The sequence below is a fragment of the Lemur catta genome, chromosome 7 (genome assembly GCF_020740605.2).
Source record: "Lemur catta isolate mLemCat1 chromosome 7, mLemCat1.pri, whole genome shotgun sequence".
NCBI lineage: Eukaryota > Metazoa > Chordata > Mammalia > Primates > Lemuridae > Lemur > Lemur catta.
The window spans coordinates 63926979-63937250 of record NC_059134.1 but is presented as its reverse complement, the minus strand read 5'-3'; the positions used below and the strand labels follow the sequence as shown (position 1 = coordinate 63937250).

At 38.1% G+C, this 10272-nt stretch overlaps 1 pseudogene; it reads left to right on the top strand.

The window, feature by feature from the left end:
• Positions 1-4917: 4917 nt before the first annotated feature.
• LOC123642399 lies at positions 4918-5862 on the top strand (annotated as a pseudogene).
• Positions 5863-10272: the final 4410 nt, after the last annotated feature.

Genomic DNA, 10272 nt, shown 5'->3' with positions numbered 1-10272 from the left:
AAGGAAAAAAAATGCCACCACCCAAAAATACCATACCCAGAAAAGCTATCCTTCAGTATTGAAGGAGTTCTTTTTTTTTGTAGGAACGCAAGAAATATTGAAATTTATCACCACTAGATTGGCCATACAAGAAATGCTCAAGGGAGTCCTTTATCTGGAAGTGAAAGGATAATAACCACCATCATAACACCCTCTCCCTCAATTGCTGCTGATCCACTGCCTACTGATGGGACTAAATCTGTTGCTTTTTTCTTTAGTTCATAAAAGACTCATAAGAAAGATGAGAATCTCTCTATGCCACACTTCCCATTCCCTACTTCATGGGTTTCAATGTACTTAATATTTTTTATTTTTTTTACTATGGCAGAGTGGACGGGGGCATCTGTATAGGGCTCATGACAATGCCTTTTACAGTCAGACTCTCAGCATGTTCAATGAAGGGAGGGTCAATTCCAAGAAGACTACTTCATTAGTAGGGCATGTGACTATTCACCTCCTGATTTCTTTTACGAGAGTAGGTATATCCTTTCCCCCTCACTCCTGGACTTGGGAAACAGCCCCAAAGTTGTGCAAAGACCTTGAATTGATTTATTTGTGGACTTCTGTATCCATGTTTCTATTTATTCTCTATCCTTTTTTTCAGCAACATTTGAAATCCTCTCTCCCTTCCTTACCTCCAAATTCATATTCTTCAGGACTATATATTTATCCTCTGCGATATTTATTGTTTTGCTTCACCCATTTCACCCCAATTCTATTTCTGTCCAGTCTGTCTTGCAAAAACAAATAATGCAATTTCTTTGTTCTCAGCTTTCACCTTACTTCTTTGTATATGCACAATAATTTAAAATATACAATGCTTTATGTATATGGCATTTGTGGGTTGATCTCCTTCCTTTATGAACAGTACCTTCACTTCCTTTGAGGAATTTTTTCATTAAACATTTTCTGGTATGCATAGTTGGCATTGAAGCTGTACCCAGAAATGGGGTAGACTGTGAAAATTGAATATTTGGTAGCATTTCTTATCCTATTCATAGTTACAGTGTCTTGTTGATGGGTGGGCATGTAATCCTACCACAGCAAATGATATGGGAGGGGTCCTGGGATTAGTCTTGATAAATGAAAACCCTTTTCCTCAGGATAACTGGTACATTTCCCACTGGACACAGATTGGAGAGGATGTATCCCTGAGTGTTGTTGGCTGCCTTATTGCCACTAAAAGGGGAAATATTCCTTGAGAATAGAACCTACTCTAGGGAAGCAGAGATGAGTAATAGATAATAAGGAAGGCAGGTCCTGATCATATCATCCGAGTGTTGGATAAATAAAGCCTGCAGATTCATTCAACCTGTACTTTGCTGGGACTGAACCATTGGTCTCACTGATTGTTCAAGTTAGTTTAGACTGAACCCTGATTCCTCTGATTCTTACATGTATACTATAAGGTTAATATAATAACATTATCTTGATTTTACCAAAAAAGTAATAGAGCCAGAGAATTTATATGATTTTCTCAAATTCATATAGCTGGTCTAGATGTTTTGACTTCAAGTTAAAGTGTTATGACTATAAAATTATCTAAATTTTCTCACCAACACTCCCCTCCCCAAATTTAGTGTTTCCATATTCCTACTGAAAATAGAAAAAGTGTTGGTCATGACACCTAGATTTCTCACAAAGGAATTTCAATTTACTTTCTTTAATACATCTCCTACCATTGCACAAGGTGTCTATTTCATCCAATCAGATCCTCTGTCTAGATAACCCTGCCTTCACTCACACCTACATCCTTCCTCCCTGCTCCACTGTGCCTGTTTACCAACATTCATTCAGTCTCTGCTTTCATATCTCAATGGGCGAGGTCATGGTGGAATTGAGTCTCCTGTGTGAAGAGGTGTCTATTCCCTGTGGAAACCTGGAGGAGTGGTGCTTCAAGCTTGTGCAGTTAAGGTTCCTTTTCTCCATGCAAGAAAGTCTGTATAAATGCAGTGTAAGTTCTCCAGAGAAGGTTTCTCTCAGGGCATACAGTTCAATGCTGTACAGTATTATTAATATAAAATCAATACATTGAGTCACTAAGTTGTATTTATGGGAGTATTTTTTAACTAAACAGATGAAATATCTGATTAAAAGGGGTGAGAATTAGGGACATTCAATAGATAAAGAACTGAAGATTCTGCTTTGATACCTGAGTTTACCTTCTAGAGTTCTTCTCACTGATTATTGGAGGTACTTATCAAGTGATAACTCAGTGCTCAGGTAAGAAAGTCAATTGCTCTGCGTTCCATATTCACATAAAAGTTTGACAATAATTAGGTCTTTAAGGGGTTTGCTAGCACAAAGTATCAATTCATAGAGGTATGTTGTTGAGGGAGCAAGAGTGAGGGCCAATCATGCAGAAAGATAAAATCCAGAGGAGGGAGTTATTTGCTCAAGGTCAGACAGAAAGTTCATGCTGAAGCTAGTAGACCATGTCAGTAAATTAGGCAAATCAACATTCGTTTGGACAGTATGTTCAAGACAAAAGATGGAGCATTTGAGTTCAGTTTCTAAAAATGACTCATGAAAGCAGTAATTTAGATTTGTTCAACAATTTGCTTTATCAGCTCCCTATAGTTTGTCTACTGTAAATAAGATACTCAACTTTTTCTCATTTTACAAACTTATTTGGTTTTATAAGTTTGGAGCTGAATATGTACTTTTGTCTATTGGAAATGGTACTTCAATGTTTTTTTCTGCCAAGTCCATTATATTAATCTTAGGAGATTTTTTTTTTTTGTCACCCAAAATACATTATTTTAGTTAATATAGACATTTGGTTGTAATATATCACTATGGATATACTTAGTAAATCAACTTGCCTTTTACTCCCAGCTAATGTCCTAATGATCTGAACTCATGACATTTCAAGTCTTTAGCTTGTTGTGGCCTTTTGTCCCCCTGCTTCCTCATGTCCCACAGTGAAATTCTGCTGGTTTTCAAATGCCAGTAGGCCTCCATTCTAGTACTAATGTGTCATCAAATACTTTGGACTTGAGCAAGTCAGCCTTCTTCCTTATGCTGTTCTCCTTCTGCCTAACAACCCACCATGAGATCCTGTGATTATGGATTTTCACCCTCACTCTCTATTCAGAAGTAATCTTGTCCTCATTTATCATTATTTAATTTATTATTATTCTTTAATAAATTTCTAAAGTAATTCTTAACCTTATGGTTTCCCTTAAATGCTGAGGGGCAGCTTTTTATTCTACTGATAAGGGGAGACCCTGAAGGTTCTGGGAGAGAGGATGATATTATTTTGACAGGGGTTTGAGGTACAGATGGGAGGAGAAGGTATAAAACATGGAGAAGCGAGTCATGTTTCCATTTAATGATGGGGAGGTGAAGGGGAGGAACAGGGGCAGTGTCAGTGGAGATGGACTTGCTGAGGCCAGAGGGATTCCAGATTTTAAAGACCTGTGGGCCCTGACAGTGAATAGAATGCTGGGGATAGGGGAGTTGCTCTGGCGGATAGTGGGGAGAACTGAGGTGCTTTGCCCAGAGCTGGGCTTTGGAAGAACAGTTGGACTGGGAAGAAAACGGTCAGCTCTGCATGGGACTGGCTGGCTCAAAGTGACTTCGGCAGCACATGTGGCTCCTAATGCCCACCCACGGCTATTCCACCCTCCTTTCATCACAGCCCCCATGTGAATGGAGCAGAGGCCCTGCAGCCTGCAGTTTTCTGTCAACAAATTAGAGACACACCTTTGCCAGAGCTGTAAGAGATATCCAGGTTATTTTGTTGTTCCAGCCATTCAGATAGAGAACCTGAGTGCAGGGAAAGGCAGAGACTCATCTTGGAGATAGTGGCAGAGCCAGGGCTGGAGCCCAGTTCCAGACTAGCTCCCAATCTAGTGGTATTTCCAGCCCCACAAAGTTCCCCAAATACCTACAAAAGCCAGTGGTGTGGTGGATGCTCAATCACCATTTGTTGAGTGGGTAACGAGTTAATGAACTTCCGTGTGTGTGTGTGTGTGTGTGTGTGTGTGTGTGTGTGTGTGTGTAGACAGAGAGAGAGAGAGAGAGAGAGAGAGAGAGAGAGAGAGAGAGAGAGAGATGGTGTGAACCACAGGATCAAAATGACCCTAAATGGTGTTTTCTACAGCTCTGAAAGCCATGTTATGGTCACCAGGATGGGCCATGGAGAATTAACCCCTAAAGTTTCCCATGGAGGAAAACTTCAATATGATTAGTCAGGTCCAGCCTGCCCAGCAATCAATGTGCTTGAAATCCAATCTACTTATGTTTATCTAAGATAAGTGCAGCTGAAGTTCAATTCCTTTTGATTGTTTCTGTATCCATTTAGATGTATTATTTGTACTTTTCTTCTTTAACAAAGTAATATAATGCATTTTGAACTTGGAATTTATAATAAATATTCATCAAAAATGTGCTTTAATTTTGAATTCTTAGTTTTAAATTTTCCTGCTTATTTTTGGTATTTGTCTAATTTGAAATGCTTTACTTTAAAATTCATTTACAAATACACAATTGAAATAAACACAAAAATGGATACATCAATGTAATCAACATTGGATTCTAAATAATGTGATATTTGTGTATGTTTTAATAACATTTTTAATTTCCAACCTATATAGCAAAAAATTGCCAGACAATACCTACTGTCATTTTGTACCTTTAAAACAAGATTTTTGAACCAAAATTCTTCAGTTTTTTTGTTTGTATTTTAAAGATTCACCATTACAAGTTATTGACCACTCTTCAAAATTGCCAACCTGAAGTTCTATCAAAATGAGCCTGTCATTACATCTTCTGTCGAGAATTCCAGACTTGAACTCACAGCTATTGAATTGTGCTTTTATACTATACATTCTTTTTCCATAAAAGCAATAAATATGAAGCTCAACTACAAAAATGAAAAGGCAAAATCAAAGCTCTGTGGTTGAATTCATCCTCTTGGGTTTTTCTAACTTTCCTGAACTCCAGGAGCAGCTCTTTGGGGTTTTCTTGGTGATTTACTTGGTGACCCTGATGGGAAATGCCATCATTATAGTCGTCATCTTTCTGGACAAGAGCCTCCATGTTCCCATGTACCTGTTCCTCCTGAACTTGTCTGTGGTGGACTTGAGTTTCAGTGCAGGCATCATGCCTGAAATGCTGGTGGTGCTCTCCACTGAGAAAGCTAGGATTTCTTTTGTGAGCTGTTTTGCACAGATGTATTTCATTCTTCTTTTTGGTGGGACTGAATGTTTTCTCCTGGGGGCAATGGCTTATGACCGATTTGCTGCAATTTGTCATCCTCTGAACTACCCAGTTATTATGAACAAAATGGTTTTTTTGAAATTAGTAATATTCTCATGGGTCTCAGGGATCATGGTGGCTACTGTGCAGACCACATGAGTATTTAGTTTTCCCTTTTGTGGCCCCAGTGAAATTAATCATCTCTCCTGTGAAACCCCAGCAGTGCTAGAGCTTGCATGTGCAGACACCTTCTTGTTTGAAATTTATGCCTTCACAGGTACCATTTTGATTGTTATGGTACCTTTCTTGTTGATCCTGTTGTCTTACATTCGAATTCTTTATGCCATCCTGAAGATGCCATCAACCACTGGGAGGCAAAAGGCCTTTTCCACGTGTGCCTCTCATCTCACATCTGTGACCCTCTTCTATGGCACAGCCAACATGACTTATTTGCAGCCCAAATCTGGCTACTCACCAGAAACCAAGAAACTGATGTCACTGGCTTACTCACTGCTTACACCTCTGCTGAATCCACTTATTTACAGTTTGCGAAACAATGAGTTGAAAAGGGCTTTGATGAAATTATGGCAAAGAAAAGTGTTTTTACACACAGTCTGACTGTGGTTGAGAAACCATGTGCTATTTGGCTACTACCCTATTGTACTTTAATTAAATTTAATAAATGGTGAAAACATATCACAGTTTGATGTGAATATGTTTAATTTGTTGAGCTCTTCACATTTGAATATATATCAAGGGATCTCTCCCTTTCAATAAAGTCTTGCTGTTACTTGTTTTCAATAGAAACAACATATCATACCACAGTCTATTCATCCACTCCTCTATTATGAACTTCCACATCTTTACTGGCTTATTTTCATTAAGAGAATGCTTCAATAGATACTTTGTTCCATATGTTCGTATGTACTGATGTGTTTATACGTGTGTGATAGATTTGTTAAAGTGGGACTGATGGGATGAAGAGCATGTGTGCTTATAAATTTTAATAGCTATTGCAGAATTACTTTTCAAAATGATTGTAGCTGCTTCAGACTTACCTGAAGGCCACTGTGCTTCTATAACAAGGTAGATCTTCAAGAGACCAACAAATGGATAAAATTTTTATTTCTGGAGTGAAAATTTGTTCCATAAATAAGTAAAAAATGTGTATATATTTTGGGGGCCCAAACTGGTTCTACTTCATGGACTCACACAGATTGTAATCGAAAAGCAGATTTTTCTGGGTCTTTTTCCAAATGTTCATCCAATGTTGGTGACCAGAGGACTACATGAAAATTTTCTTGAAATCTCAATTCGTAGAATTTTTTCACTTACAGACTGCTATTGTAGAGACTCGTTAAATTTCCATTTCTATGGCAAAATACCCCAGACACTTTGTTTATAAACAATGAATGATGCATTTCTTCTTGTTGTTTATTGTGGGAAACAAGTATTATTAGCTAATTGTGAGTATTTTCTATGGTTCTGGAGCCAAATCACTAACTCAGTGGTCTTTCCCAGAATGAATAATTCTACATGTTGAAACAATTGAACATTTCATACTTACAGAATAGAATGGTGGGATAATGAAGAAAAGCACCTAAGGAGAGTAGAATTGTGTGGGAGAAAATCGGGGGTCCCTCTGCCAATCAAGCTGATTGTGAGGTGTTTCCTAATTCTAAGCTCAAGACGCCATACACAAGACTTGGAACCATGAAAGGAGCTACTGATGAATCTTTCCCCACTGAGGACTTTATATTAGTTTGAAACATATAACATAATCTGGAATAAAAGAGTGCTTTGAAATTTTTTGTGATTCTTCATTCATAGTTGCGTGGTTAATGTTAAGTACATCTTGTGGACCCCATCTCTCTCTTTTCCATTATTAGGGGCTTATTACCTTGAGCTTTCTTAATACATTTAAATGTGTGATGTGTTTGGTGTTTGATTGCCACATTTGATAATAAGCTCTATAAGGACAGTGACGGTATGAATTTTTTGACACTGTGTACCACCTGCCTAGCACAGCACCTTGGACAAAGGAGATCCTTAATAAATACTTTTTGAATTAATAAAAAGAGAGTGGTCTGAGGCAAGATATTAGCCCCAAGACTTGGAGCAGACTTGGGATATGGGATAGGCACAAGACTTAACCAAACAGAACTCGTCACAGAACAGTGCCGAGGAGGAAGCCTTAGGAGACCTGAAAGGTAGTGTGCAGAGGGGGTTGTTACTTGACTGATTTTTGTGTGTATGCTCAAGTTCCCTTAGTGTTCTGCTTGCTGCACTCAGCCTTCAGAAGACATGGCCAATATCAACACAGTGGTTTTAGCAGTTGCATCCAAGATTTTGGGAATCTCTTTACCTGTAGGTGTAGTCAGTGATGGGGAATGTTCTCTTTTTTGTGATACCAAATTTGATATGTTTGTGGTGGATTTCCAATATGTCAGAGTTAGGAGTAACTTTAATATCTCAGGGAACGTCTAATGTCTGATTTCCCCTTATAATATACACAATACACAGTAATTTAAAATCTTGAATTCTTCTTCTTATGGGGAGGTCTTTGACTGCTGAGGTAATCCTAAATATCTTCCCAAGGTCAGGGGAGTCATGCCCATTCTCTTTGAATTTGAAGCTGAGTAGTGATACATAGTCCATGGATGATCTTTGGGCTGACAGTCAACTGAAAATACGAGGTCAGTGACTTTTGTGAAAGGAAGGTGCTATCCTTTGGATACATGTAGATATCTATATCAACATATATATCTATTTCTACCTATTTATAGACATAAAATCTTATCTAATTGAAATATAACATAGCAATTTTTGTTGGTCAAACTTCTAAGTCTTAAAAAAGTGTGTGTTTATGGTGCAACAGTACATCTAACACCTGGTGGATGATGGTGATGGGCTTATTGTAGTCGGGTTTTCAGTGGTGGTTCTGTGTTCATAGACTTTTTCATGCTACATGTTTTTTGAGTGCAGGCAAACAGACTGATTAGGAGTAATTTAGATTTTTTTTGTGTTTTGTTTTTAGAGTTAGGGTTGTGCTGTTGCCCAAGCTGGAGTGCAATGGCTATTTATAGGTATGATCATAGAACATTGCAGCCTTAAGTCTGTGGGTTCAAACAATCCTCCTTCCTCAGTCTCTTGAGGATCTGAAACTACAGGCACATGTCTCCACACCTGGAGGAGAATTTTTGAGGAGAATTGTCTTGTGTGTTAAGAAGTTTATTGGCAAAATTGGCATTATGTGTTTTTTAGTCTTTTAAATTTTTGTCATAATTTATTGTGCAATCTAGCTAGAAAAGAAAATATCACCAAATCATTTTAGGGCTATGTAAGAATCATATTCAGTGTGGGGAAAATGTTGGGATAAATTTTAATTAAGTTTCTATATTATTGATTGAAGTAATTATTATTGAATAGGAAGTAATTCAAATTCACATGAAAATTAAAAATAGTTTGTGTAATATGATAGTGATATTGATTAAGACTAACAATACATATCTGCTAAATGTTGGGTGGGTGGGTCTTACAGTTTTTGTATCTTATTTAGGGATAGCCCCTATGCACCTGTAACCTGGTGACATCTAGACCTTTTTGAGTTTGTGATGGTTTAATAAATACCAAGTCATTTTTCATTGAGTCTTTATTACATATTAAACTTGGCTTAAACACCTGAATTGCTCCTTGGTATTACTTCAATTCATATAGAATTGATTGAATTTTTGTTTAATGAATTATAACTTGAAATCATGTTACATTAATTCTAAATGTATATGAGTGTATTTGTATTTATTTATTGATTTGTGATTTTTTTGAGGAGATAGAAACTGTCCTGCATAAGTTTGGTAGGGCTGCCACAATAAAATACCATGGACTGGGTGACTCAAACAGCAGGAATTTATTTTCTCATAGCTCTGAGGGCTGGAAGTGTAAGTCAAATGTGCCAACAGGATCGAATTTCTCTAGGTCTTCCTTCTTGACTTGCAGATGGCCTCCTTCTTGCTATATACTCACATAGCCTTTTCTGCTTGTGAACTCACCCCTAATGTGTCTTCCTTTTCTTCTAAGAACACCATTGATATTTATATTGGAATAGGACTCTGCCTTTATAACCTCATTTAACACTGACTTCCTATTTTAAGACTTTGTATGCAGATACAGTTACATTCCAATGTATTGGGGGTTAGAACTTCAACATATGTGTTTTGGAGGGACACAATTCAGTCCAAAATATATCACTAATAAATATGATTGGCCTTGGTCAATGGGAATCCTTATTGACTGGGCCTTTGCATAGCCTTTATCTCTGCTGCTAGGCCACTTTGTTCTTGGGGTCATCATGCCAGTACTGGGGTGGCTGCTGACAGAAACAGGCTAACATCAACTGGCTGAGTCATTTTATCTCTTGAGTGGGTCTTATTGTGGGATACAAAGACCTTCATGCCCACTGTATGCATCCATCAACATGTACGTACCTTAGACCTCCGTGCTGCCAAAGTTCCTACCTTTTCTCCCCAGATCAAGTCAATGAACTCTTGCTTATCCAGTCTTCTTTATCAGCCTTCTGGTCCAGCACCCTCAGAATCTAGCACCGCGAGTTTTTCCCTGGTCCCTATTGATGCAGGTGTGCTTTGTCTTGCAGCTCCTTTGTGGTATACTCCTTTCCTTTCTTTGTCAGGCCCAGTGTGTCCCTCGCTGTGTTGTGCTGTGATAACCCTATTTGTAATCCTGGTGTTGAGGAGAGGAGGTAAAGGCAGTTCATGATGGGGTACCTCTTCTATAGCCTTTTGCACTTAATTAGGCTGCAGCGTTGTGTCATCTCTGCAGCATCAAGGTATGGATATCTTGAAAGTCAAAATCTTTGGAGGCATCCACCTTGAAATCCCATCCCACAAATCCAGACATTAGATTTTTCCAACTCTGACTCCAAATTTATCATAAAATATCTACCTTGATTAAGCTCAAAGCTATCTTTGAAGTTTAGCATTGTGACTATCGAATCCTGGAATAGGGAAGTGT